Here is a 13213-nt window from a genome sequence, read left to right on the forward strand (position 1 = left end):
GACTTGTGAGTCTAATCTGTTCCCTCTGCCAAGGACAAGAGACGAGGAATCAAAACAGGACGAAGACATAACACATTGCGGCAGAAACCTTGGAAGAGAAACACCTCAGCCCCCACCCAGGGAGAGCTTTGATCATGGGAGACATCAGAGCCGACAGGAGGAGTCTCCACCCCCTTCATATCCGTCACCCCCCCCCCCAAACCCCATCCAGGTCACCCTCCTATCCAGTCACCCTTTCTCCCTCCTCCTTCCTCTTGGACTTCACTGACCGAGATGAAGGAGCTGGTCACTGCTGGAACCAAGCTTACCCTCCGCCCTACTCTAACGGAGTTGCCATTTTGGACTTTTCCCTCCAATGCAGGTAGATATCATATGGAAATGTTGCTTCTTTTCAATATGTGGCTCTTCAGCTGAATTCTTCCTCTCAAGCTATGTTTTCTAAATATCCAGAGGCCACCTAAATACTGTGCAACCTTTTTTGATGACTTTACTGAACTGCTGTCTATACTCTGTATTGACTTTGACTGTGTAGTTATTGTTGGTTTTGAATTTTAACATTTTAACAATCCAGGACTGAGGGACTAAAGAACTGCGTTGTTCTTGATAACTGAGTCAGTATGTGACTCAGCTCACACACAATAAGGTGCACACTCTGGACTTAATTATCTCCCAAGTCTCTGAACATTTCCAAGGTTGTGGTGACCAATGTTGCTTTTTCTAATCGTTCCTGTGTTTTCTTTGAGAGCACTATCTCTGTGCACGCAAATGTTCAAAAGAAGGTAATCACAAAACAGTCACTGTGAAAACGCCATTGAAATATTTATTCAGGTTTTTCCTCTCTTTAGTCTCAGTCAATGAGTCTGTAGATCATTTCAATTATAAAATTATAAATGTTATTGGTGCCATTGCACTCACTAAGGTGAAGGCTGTCTCTGGTAAGAAAAGATCTCCATGGAAAAATGCCAAGCCGGTAAGAATAGGAAAAAAGAGAGTGCTCTTGTTAAAATCTTTAATGACATCCACTTGAACACTGACAGTGGCAGAATTTCAGTCTTACTAAAACTGGGTGAGACTTTCTGGCACAGTAGTGAACTGGTTTGAATCATACTTAAAGGACAGGGACTACTTTGTGTCTGTAGTTAATTATGCATCTTAGCAGACACATATGCGGAGTTCCCCAGGGCTCCACTCTGGTTCCTCTTCGGTTTAACATCTACATGCTTTCACTGGCTCAGATTATGGGAAAAAACTAAATGTTATCATAATTATGCAGACGACACACAAATGTATATAACCATATCACTAGAAGACTATGGTCCAATACAAGCACTGACGGTAAGTGCGTTGAACAAATCAGCGATTGGATGTACCAGAATTTTCTTCAATTAAACAAAGACAAAACTGAGGTAGTTCAGCTTCGACAATGTTAAAAACCACGGACCAAGCCACGAATCTGCGTGGGCTCAAACCTGAATTACAACAGCCACATTAAGACAATTCCAAAGTCAGCCTACTATTACCTTAAAAAAGATCAATGATTAAAGGACTTGTGTCTATGTAGGATTTGTAAAAACGTGTCCATGCATTTATCTTTAGTAGCCTCGACTACTGTAAGGGTGTCTTTTCCCTAAAAAAATAGATTAGACAGCTGCAGCTGGCACTGCGCTGGCTTCCTGTCTTTAAAGAATCAATTTTAAAATACTACGGTTGGTTAATAAAGCATTGAATGGTTTTGGGCCAAAATACATTTCTGATTTTCTGTTACAGTCTGAATCATCCAGACCTCTCAGGTCATCTGAGACAAGTCTGCTTTCTGTCCCCAGAGTCAAAAGTAAACATGGAGAAGCAGCATTCAGTTTTTATGCTCCATATATCTGGAACAAACTGTCAGAAAACTGCAGGTCTGCAACTCTCAGTTCTTTTAAATCAAGGCTGAATACTTTTCTTCTGCTTTTTATTAAATCAAATAATTATTAATTTCTTACACTGCACTGTAATTGTTCTATTTTAGCATGTTTTAATTTTCTTTTCTCTTGACTCTTTAATGACGTTTTTTAATTATATTTGAAAGTCCTTTTGTGGTGTGTTTCTTTTGAACTTTGTCTCCATGCTTTTGATGTTTTATGTAAATCGCTTTGAATTGCCTTGTTGCTGAAATGTGCTGTATAAATAAACTGCCCTTGCCTTGCTTCGCCTCATGTTCTTTGACCGTCCAGTCAATATTACTGCCAGAACACAAAGATTCTCACTTTGTTGTGATTTGGGATTTTATATCCCAATAATGTTTTATTACAGTGCTACATAAAGATGGGTCAATACCTCTATATATATAGTCTAAATCAACCCATGCTATCAGTATGTCCCCAAAGTCGATTAAGTTTGGAATGGTTTGGCACTTTTTCAGCTGTTTATGCTGATGTTTCTTATTAGGACTCTAATATTTTAGGGATAACATGTGTATGATATCTTAATTCTGATTGTGATCTATACTCGGAGCTCAGCCTTTATCCTGAGTGAAGGTCGGAAGCAACTGCTGATGCAATACACACTTAATCTGAACTCTTACACGCAACACTCCAGTGGTTTTGAAATACAATGTGGAGCTCAGTCGAAACCATGACGGCCGCAATTTAAATGACCAACATATGCCTCAGGCTTTATGCTTTGTCTTTAAACACTCATTTCCCATTATGCCTCTCATTGGCTGCCATCTATTATGTTCCTTAAGAAGTAAATGTGGGTCAAGATCTATTGTCAGCGGATGAAGTTCCTCCAAGTGTGCTTTTTGGGGACTTTTAAATCACCATGCAACTTTTATTCCACCAAGTAAAAAGCAAAATGGATAATTATGGCTATGAAGGTCAGTGAGACAATAGGTCTCCATCTGTGACTGACAGAACTGCTATCACACGTGTGTATCGGAGTGTGCGCGCGTTATGTGCTGGCACGCGGAAAAAACTCCTTAGTCATTTCTGTGTGACTCAGCCCTCTCCCGGCCCGACAGCTTAATATTAAAAAGCCTTCAACCTGCAGCAACACAGTCTGAGTTATGGCCTCTGGCACGGTGTGTGTGATTGTGTGTGTTAAAACCTGCTTCGTCATGATGTTTTCGGCTTAGCGTGGATCATAATGAACAACAAATTTGAATAGCTGTCGTCCACAAACCAACTCTTCCTCCCCATGACGTGTGTGTGAGTGGGTGGGTGGGTATGAATGTATCTTTTCTTTTATATGCTTGTGTTTTGTATTAGCGGCGGGCGCGCGCGCTTGTTTCATTGTGCTCGTGTTTGTATTTCACCGCGTGTTAGTTTCCTTGTGTGTTTGTGTGTGAGCGAGACAAACTTCTGTAGACCATGAACAATGGCTGTCAGCCCCCTTATGACAGGGAGGCATGATGAGGCGTTCCTCTGTAAGGTTTCCATTCAGTTTGATATGCAAATAAGCTGCTAGTACTCCACAACACTGGTTACAACCCTGTTCCTCATAACTTCTGTATCATCACGCTCATAATCCATGCAATAGCAATCATCTGACACATACACGAGCACAAACTGAAACATACAAGCACGAGCATAAATAAATCAATATAATATCAATATTGTGACATAAAATTTACATTTGGGATGTTGTTATTTTAATATATATCATATAGATATATCTTACTAAATCTTCAGAGATATCTTAAAATGTGTCTTTTCCAGCTTTTTGAAGTTATAATCATAGAGTGCTCCAGGGATGATGTGTTTTTTTTAAGGCCAACTAGGAAGTTAGCATCACCCTGGTTCCCTCGACAAAAAGCCAATGAGATTTTTCCACTGGGTTTTGCATCATTGCAGAAAATAAGCTCTGTGGAAAACACATGTTTATGATACTTGCAACTTTGGTTCCTTAAGATAATCTTTATGAATGAACACCACTTCTATGATTTTTGAAGCATGAATGCAGTAAGTAAAAAGCCAATGTTAGGCTTTAAACAAACACGGTCGCATGAACGTGAGTATACACAACGAGGCTGTAAAGGCGGACGAGTCGGCGTGATGACCTTTTTTCTCATTTAACCACATGTTAGCAACCGCCTTTTCAAGACATGTAAAAGCTTCAAAATTCACAAGTGGGGTATTTAATGATGTACTTTATGTCGTAGAACAAAACGTTAAAATCTCTTAAACTTGTGTTAACCACAGACCTTATTTCAGGCATCTACTTGAAAACCCACTCAACAAACCCCTTGACTTCAAGACGAGGGAACTGGAAGTGCTAAAATGCTCCTTTCCGGGTTTTAGGACTCATTCCTGTAGCACTCTATTACACAGGTCCCAAAGATCTGTTCTAAATGACACCTTTATTGAATACTGGGGAAAGCAAACATGCCTAGAGCGGCAACTAGGTGACGTGTTGGTATATAATGAACGTGCCAGAGTATGACAATGACATTGCTCAAGAAAATGCCAAATTGCATAAATGCAACAGAAGTTCAAGTGTGTATGTGGGCTGAGAGGATTCATGCTTGTGAAAAGGTTGTCTTTCTCCCTTTTCAATAGGCCATATTCCCCACACAACTTCATCTATACATCAATGTATCCAGATGTATTGCCTTTCCTTCTCACTCTTTCTCCAGCTTTTCCAAAAGCTACACTTAACACACAGATAAAGCTACTCTCACACACACACTGTTCCAAAAACAGTTTTTAAAATGTCATCAGAATGCTAAAAGACCTTCAAATGACCCACCAGATGGGGTTTCTTAACTCACTCTCCCAAGATATTTCCAGGCACCGGCACCTGCGAAACGCACACATGAACTAGTGCAACATGAGACGCGTAGACACACTCGCGCACGAAAACCCAACACAAACAGGTGCCGAGTTTGATAAAAAACAAACACGTGAACACAGATGGATTTCGCCGGCGAAGTCTCACAGAGAGCCGAAGCAATTGAGAAATCTTAATTAAAAGTAAACTTTGGGCGAGATTAGAAGGCTTGCCCTCACTGATAATGAGAACATGCTGTTTATGAAATGTAAGCCTTCGCAAACACGTCGGCATGCAAATGAGATAGTGTTTTCATAAGGACTTCGCTGCATGTTCCATATTTTTAGTTGCACTCTGAACATGAAGAATCACTGTGAGAGGATGCAGGTATAATGTATTTTTGACAAACTAGACATGCAGTATGAGTAGCATGTAGCCTCTACTCATTGTTGGAACAGATTAGGACATGTGCATGTACATTTGGTTACATGTTAAGCTGGTTATACACTACAATTTTAGCCCCTTTCTGGCCTGAATTTTGAGCCGCATGACTCATTTTAGAGTCGGACGAATTTCTGACATGCCCGAAATATTGGTTGGGCGTCCACAAGCTCTCGCACAGTTGAAGCAGAGCACGATTCCCCAACATCAGCGCCTTTGTTCTGCTTTTTTTTCTGTTTTACACGTACAGTATGAACACATAAATCGTGAGATTTGGGTTTACATCACAAACGATCTTTTAGCACTTCATTGGCACTAGACAGCCTTCCTACTGGCCTCTTTGCTTTAAGAGAAAATCATACTTGGCGAAGATTTTACATACTCTTTTCCTTGCGTTGAAGCTTTACGTTTTTGTGCTGTGATGTCTGGCACAACAGCCTTCTAGGAAAAAAAAAAAGGCGAGGCATTTGGATTCCATTCTGAAGCTGTGAAACGGCGAGCAAAAAAATATTTTGATATGAGTTCAGAAACAGTGAATCTAAGGAAACGTTGACAGGACCTTTTAAAGTTTTTGTGCAACAGCCCAAGCCTTTAGCAGTGTGTGTGTGCAGCCATAGATTTCAGTATTCAGGCGGCATTCTAAATACCTGAAAGGATTGTTTTCAAAGGTATAACGCAGTGTACTTTATCTTGTAGTCAAACAGATAATGTGTCTGACAAACTTGGTTCAGTGAGGTCATACCCGGCGTCCCTGCCAGAGGCAGACATCTCTACTGTAAGATCTCTCCTTTTCCTTCTGTTTTCTCACAATGCAAACACTCTCTGACCTTCTCCTATTCTTCTCATATCTCTTTTCTTTCCCCGACGATGTTTTTCTGTCCGTCGTCTAGTGTTTTTGTCTCTTTTTTTTTTCAGGGATTCAGACTAAAGATTTTTAATCTATTCTTCCTTTATCTCTCCGTCTTGCTTTTTCTTTCATATCCCTTTCTACACATGTTTCTCTCACACTCTCTCCTCTCCACTACACCTTTCTACATAATGACGACGCCAAACTCTGCCCTTTTCCCTCTCCTAACTCTCTCTTCCCCTCTCATTTCCTCTCTCTCTGCTTTCACTCCCACTCACCAAGGTCCTGGAGAGGGGAAATGAAAAGTGTATGTATTCTGTAGCGGTGCTGTGTGGCAGCGGGAGGGAAAACTGCTGTTTTATGGTTTTATTTATGGATCTGTAGATTTCTGGCGCTGTGCACATCACACACGGGGCTAGAAGGGGGAATGAAGAGCAGCCTGATTCAAACTGCTGCTAGTACGTCCAGTGGAGCTGCAGACTAGCAAGGAGGAGTGTACACATTCACATATTTTGCATTATAAAAAAAAAAGTGTAAAATAATGGAAATTTTCCGGCAGCAGGGGCGCCAGAAAATGTCTGTTAAAAAAGCGGAAAAATACTGTCCGTTAATTAACATAAATAAACTGTAAAAAAAAACAGTAATTATCTTTATATAATTAGCCTTTGTTACTGTAATTTTACAAGAAATATTTTACTTTTAACATATATTTATTGTAAGAATAGTTATACACCGTAACCATAAGACCATTTACATATAAATCACAAATTAAACTTGTAATTTTACGTTGCGAAAGCCCAAATTTACATTAAAGAGAAGAAGTTTTGCAAAAAAAATCTGTATTTTTACAAGAAATATTTTTAGAATTCCATGAAATGCTTTTCTTCTAAAATAAATTAATTGTTAAAATAGAGTCATAAACCTCTAAAAAACAGAATAATTATCTTTAAAAATGATCAAGAGAAGCTTAAATACAGATAATTATGATTGTGATTACAAAAAATACTGTAAATCTAAGACCATTTACATATAAATCACAAATGAAACATGTAATTTTTACATTTTTTTCTGTCATTTTGAAATACAGACAAAAAATGTAAAATTTCTTTAAAAAAAATGTAAAAAAAATGTTTTTTTTTTACAGTGTGGACCAAACACGCAATAGCTACGACCTAATGTATAGACAAGTAAACTCAAGTATTCATGACAGGATATTAATTTGCACACATCAAGCCTATCAAGTAATCTACTACAACATATCCCCACAATCACCCCCCTAATATCAAAAATATATAATTTCCTCTCCTGCCTGTTTGCACTTTTGTCTCTCCTCCTGACTGACACCACATTCCCAGCAGAGACGAGGTTTTCTTATCTGAAGGTCAGCTTAAGCCAGAGCGGCGTTTGTCACTTCGCTCTCAGGCAAACCCAGCAGCGCCATCATAAACATTTAATGGAAGTGGCTATCATTGCACAGCAGATGGTGCTAACACTGCTAGTGCAGTCATGTCATGGCCAATAAATAGCCTTAAATATAAGGAGACTGTCAGCTAGAGGAAATGAAGGACACTGTTGAAATTACAGGCTGATATAATATATATATATATACACAGTGCATATTTTGCAGACATATTTTTCAGATCAGTGATATTCAGAATCTCCTATAATTGTTGGTTTTTAGTTTATCACCACAACTAAAATTGGAAGTGCTCAGTTGAGTTTTAGTTTTTTCATGGAGTATGATCATTGTTCACACTCCAAAGGATATGAATCAACTATACAAACAAAACTCTAAGTGGTTCTGGTGTAAATTTGAATCCGAGTGGTTCAACCAGTAAACCCAGTGCAAATTTCTTCTTGTGTTCTGTTAGAGTTCAATATAACTTGGCTGACTATTGAGCATTAACTGAAGTCTTTAGCTCATCCATCTGCAAACGACAGACAACTGTGAGCTTATAATCCATTCATTTCTGTTTTTTGAAAGATGAATAGCTTTTTAAAAAAAAAAAAAAAAACACGAGGTGTTGTTGTTGTTGAGGTGAAACAGGCCTTAGATCAAACTTTTCCGTATTAAATACAGGTATCTATTATTTTTTTTATCGTACGACTCTCCTGTCTTACCTTGAGGAAAACACAGATTCTGCACTAGTCCATTTAGTGCAATGATGTACGGTGTCTTTCTGAAGGTGGCGAGAGGACGGCAGAATGTGTGCGAAAACACAGTCATACATTCACCTCATTTTTTAGTAATTGGACAGCTCAGTATTGAACAAACATGATTTATAGAAAATGATTTTCTCACTCGAACTGTGAAGCGCCATGAAATTTGATAGCACGCCGGTCTGAAGGAGTGGAGGATCTGACTGAATGAGTTCAATTTGCCTCTCGATGACAAGTCGCGATAAAAGGGGGACACTTGTTTCATGCTAAACACATTCAGATATAATGGGAAGAGAAAAATGATCTGCTGGTTTGTGTTGGAGTACCTGGGGGTCACAGTGACTAAAGCTATTTTAAAGCATCCTCCATTACAAATGATAAGTATAATTAGCATTTAAACAGATATATGATGGGCAGCTTTACTTGTCTTTTTATCAACCAGTATCTTCATAGCACAAAACAGTATGTATGGATAATGGTCTACCTTGACTGTGGCTGTGTATTACAGTGCACTAATATATCACAGATAATTTGACACTAATGTTTTGGTGCTTAAAAATGCTTCATGCTGCACCTTTTAACATGTCTTTCGAGAGACCTGCTTACAAAACATCGAGAGGCAAAAATAGAGCAGCGAGAGTCTCCTCTCCCTCTCAACAATGCACCCCCTAACACCCATAATTCCCCTCTCTACCTGTCCACTGCAGTGTGAGTGTCTGTGAGTCTCTCCTCTCCTCGCTCACCCTCTCTCTCTCTCTCTCTCCTGGGTAATTTGTTGTGTAAATACGGTCTACTTACAGCTGACGGGCCCTTTCGGCTGTGGCGCTGGAAATGCAATTACAGGCAGCAAACATCTCCATTGTTATCACTGGAGGGTGCGACGCTCATTTCGGTCCCCTCTGCAACGGGGGCCGTTATTGATCGGTATCAGCTTTGAGGAGGGGATTACTAATGAAGCCATCTGAAAGCCTTTTGTGCGGTAAAAGAGTTTGCACACGCACGTATGTGTGTGTGTGTGTGTGCCTCTAAGTGTGTGTGCTTGTTTGTAAATGGATGTGTGTAAATGGGAGACAGCCAGAAGAGATAATGTGTGTTTGTAAATGTAAGTGCCACTATGCCATCCTGTTGAGCAGGACTCCTAATGCCCCCCTATTGCAGTGCTCTGCTGCCTTTGGTGGTAGTTGGGTTACTTACACCAGCCATCACTTGGCACTTGACATGTTCTGTCCTCTTATATAATCACAGTGTGCTGTGGTAGAAATCTTATGATCATTTTATAGCTATGGAGCCTTGGCAGCCTGAGGAACCTAATATTTGTGGCACTGGTGAATTGATATTTTTGAAGAAGCTAGTTGTAGCTAAATGCTTTTTACCTCCGCCAAGGCCGAAGGCCTGGGAAGGAGGTCATGTTTTCACCAGCGTTGGTTTGTTGGTTTGTTGGTTTGTCTGTTTGAAGGATTACTCCAAAAGTCAGCCATGGATTTCAATGAAATCTTTTGGCGGTGTGGGTAGTGGCACATTGAACAATCCATTCGATTTTGGTGGCGATCCGGACCATGATCCGGATTCAGGACATTTTTTACGGATTCCTATTAGCCAGAACATTAAGACCTCTGGGTATAACACATGCGCATTGTAATTGATGACGCGTTGATGACGCATGACCCCGCCTCTTTCCTTCAGAGAGAGAGAGAGACAGAGAGAGAGCGGGGGGTTGGACAGCTGTAGGTTCAGCGTTTTTTCACATTAAACTCTATGAAATTACAGTTGAGTTCGACCAAAGCACACTTGGTGATTGTTGGAAAGACTAATGACGACGGTTTAGGTGAGTTTAATTTTGTTTCTGTCCAGTTTGAATGAAGTGTTTTACGCTGCTCTGCTACGTACAGCTGATCTCAACATAAACAAAAATACATGTGGATGAAGGCGCAAGCAGAACGGAGAGGATGGGTAATCGTACTCGGGCACCTTGGCGGAGATCTGCGCTCTCCGAGTGCCATTCTAGTTTTAATTCTAGTTTTATATTATTATCATTACTAAATTACTGTTTATTCTAAAACTGACGCAAAGACCTTATAGCCTCTAATAAGCGGGCCTTCCACCAAAAGTTCCTGGGACTTTTAGTCCCTGGAACTACTTCCTAAATCGATACTAGAGTAACTAACCCACCCCGACAGGTTTAACAGTTAATCTGCCTTATCAGGACTGTATGGGTGTGGTTTGAAGAGATTTGATTGATAGTGACCTGGCAGCATGAGCAAACTACGAATAAAATATATTGGTAAATTCTGATTGGTGCATAGACGTAGTGACATCACCCCTTTCCAACTGCACCTAGCCCACTTTGAACCAGTGAGTAGAAACACGAATGCAGAAATGTCTTGTGAAAAATAACCAAAACGGTTCCAACTTTGGCAGACAATTGCCTAGTTGTGTTTTAAATGAGAGAAATAGGTTTTCAGGGCCTCTGCAGAGAATCTGCTCATAAATCCTTGTTTATCTTTACATTTACCTATCAGGACTTTTTAACCTCCCAAAGAGAGCTATAAAAGTATACACACTCCCACACACATAACACAAAAATACTAGAATATCTACCTCGACTTCTCTGTTTTTCTCCAGCTCTTTGGTAACCTTCGTGGCTCTGCTGATATGAATCTGGCGGAAAACACATTCCCCTGCAGAGTGAAAACTTCAGGCCGTCACTTTAACACAGTCAGACATTATTCTCATACACACCGTGGCTCTGTGTTCACTCAATTATTAAGCACCCTAACTTCACATACAGCTTATTTTACTCCTCGTTCTGAGTCAAGCTGGTCTGATACCATGCTTGTGGGGCAGTCTTTGAAAAAGAATAGTTCTTTTTTTTGTCCCTGTTTGATGTGCGTACAGGCGCCTGTGGACAAATGATTCGCTTCATTCTCTCCTGTCTTTGTTCCTTTTGTGTTCATTTTCGCCTTTGCATGAAGCGATTGCACCAAAACTATTTTTGCATATTCATATTATTATTTTTTCCTTTTGTCTCTTCTAAAAGACGTTGAAACAATGTAATTATCATGTGTTGGTTTGGGTTAATAATGTGCAATATACTGTACAGTGTGATGTTGGGGCGTAGCATTGTATATGATTAATTAGTTTCCTTATTCTATACGAGAATCAAATTTATACTTCTTTGAAATAAACTTTATATAGAAAAGCTGTATTTGTAAGACCTACAATTGAATTTTATTTTATCAAAATATGCAAAGCCCACAAAAAAGACATTTTATTCTAATGATGCACCATAGTTGCCTTGGCACCCAATGTTGTTAGACTTGCAGTTTAATGATTTAGACTTTTGCTCAAGTAACGCCTTTTTAGTTTATGAAATCTAACTCTACTATAGTGGAAACAACTAACTCATATTTTAAAATCTATGAAATATATGGGCATGTAGCACTGTAATGTATTCACCTGAGTAAAGCAACTCTTTCATGTTGTGAAATGTGGTGAAATCAGATTAAATCGGTATTGCTATTATTGTTATATCCATCTTTATGATGTGACTTTACTTAAAGGTCCCATGTCATGCTCATTTTCAGGTCCATACTTGTATTTTATGTTTCTATTAGAACATGTTTACTTGCTGTAATGTTAAAAAAAACCTTTATTTTCATCATACTGTCTGCCTGAATATCCCTGTATTTACCCTCTGTCTGAAATGCTCCGTTTTAGCACATTACACCGGAATTGCATTGCTAGGCAACAGCTCGGGTCCATGTTTACTTCCTGTCAGCTGATGTCGATCACATACACTGCAACAGGAAATAAACCGGGACACATATAGAATGTTTACGTTTAAAACTGCGAAATGATCTATATGTTGTATATTTGTGACATCACAAATGTACAGAAATCCTGACAGCTTGTTTCGAAGGCACAGTTTCTGAATACAGGCTGTGTGTATCTCTCCATGGATTGAGGGTTTTGATACTTTCACAGTATTTATATAGCACTTAAACCGGCTTTATGATTTAAAAAAAAAAAAGACATGAAAAGCTCACTTTTTACAATATGGGACCTTTAATAATATGTAACACAGCAACAACAGTCAGAAACTTGATTATTAAATTCACGCTCTGTTATCTGTGATGTTGTTTGAATGTGTGAAATGTTACAGATCATTGCCTTTTAAGGTAATTCGTCCAGGCACAAATTATTCAGTAGAGCAGATGACAATGCTATCCTCTCAAATGAAAATCAGAGTTATTAATGGAGCGGAGGTGATTGACAAGTAGAAAACAAAACTTCATCTGACTCACCTAGTCACGGCTGTGGTTTGTGCCACATGCTCTGCTCATAGCAGACAAACCAGATAATTAGTTAAAGATGGTAAAAGTAAAGTCAATGAGTGCTTTAGAGACTAAAACTTAAAAAAAGCTACAGTGTGTCTTGGTATATGGCAGTGCTGTGACATAAATAGGTGAAAAGCTTTCCAAAAAAACCTGTTAGAGCTAAAAGCAGCTACAGAACCTTTTTTTGTCTTCTCTGTGAAGTATTAGAAACAAAACTTCAACACAATAAAAGCCTCATCTTCTGACCTGTAAGGTAGGAATGCTTTACTATTTAATTTGCCGCAGTGACAGATAATAGTGAATGAATAATAGAGAGCCCCAGGTATAAATCTCCAGAGGTGAGTTTGCCCTTCTCACATTAGACACGATCCAACAGCTCCACTCTCAGGGTGTTTGTCGGCTCAGCTTATTCAGAGCAAATGCTGCGTGAATAAATGTAACTGTTAATGGGGAAAGTGACACGCAAATTTCTATTTCTGCCATTCGGGGCCTGTTGAAGCGCGGTCAATGGTTTTGTTGTTTTCCTTAAAGATGCATTATTTTTGCATGACTAAATTCATCACAACAACTTTTCTTGTGCTATATTTACACAATCTACATCATCTGGAAAAGTTGTTTAGAAGTTAATCTTTACCAGTTTTAATATTAAAAAAGCATAATCAGTGTCAAATAATTA

At 39.2% G+C, this 13213-nt stretch overlaps 1 protein-coding gene across 4 annotated transcripts in view; it reads left to right on the forward strand.

Moving 5' to 3' along the window:
- The window catches only part of tpk1 (thiamin pyrophosphokinase 1), a 76398-nt gene that overhangs the window by 61318 nt on the left and 1867 nt on the right, over positions 1-13213 (forward strand). The window lies entirely within an intron of this gene.

This window comes from Sebastes fasciatus, chromosome 21 (genome assembly GCF_043250625.1).
Source record: "Sebastes fasciatus isolate fSebFas1 chromosome 21, fSebFas1.pri, whole genome shotgun sequence".
NCBI classification, from domain to species: domain Eukaryota; kingdom Metazoa; phylum Chordata; class Actinopteri; order Perciformes; family Sebastidae; genus Sebastes; species Sebastes fasciatus.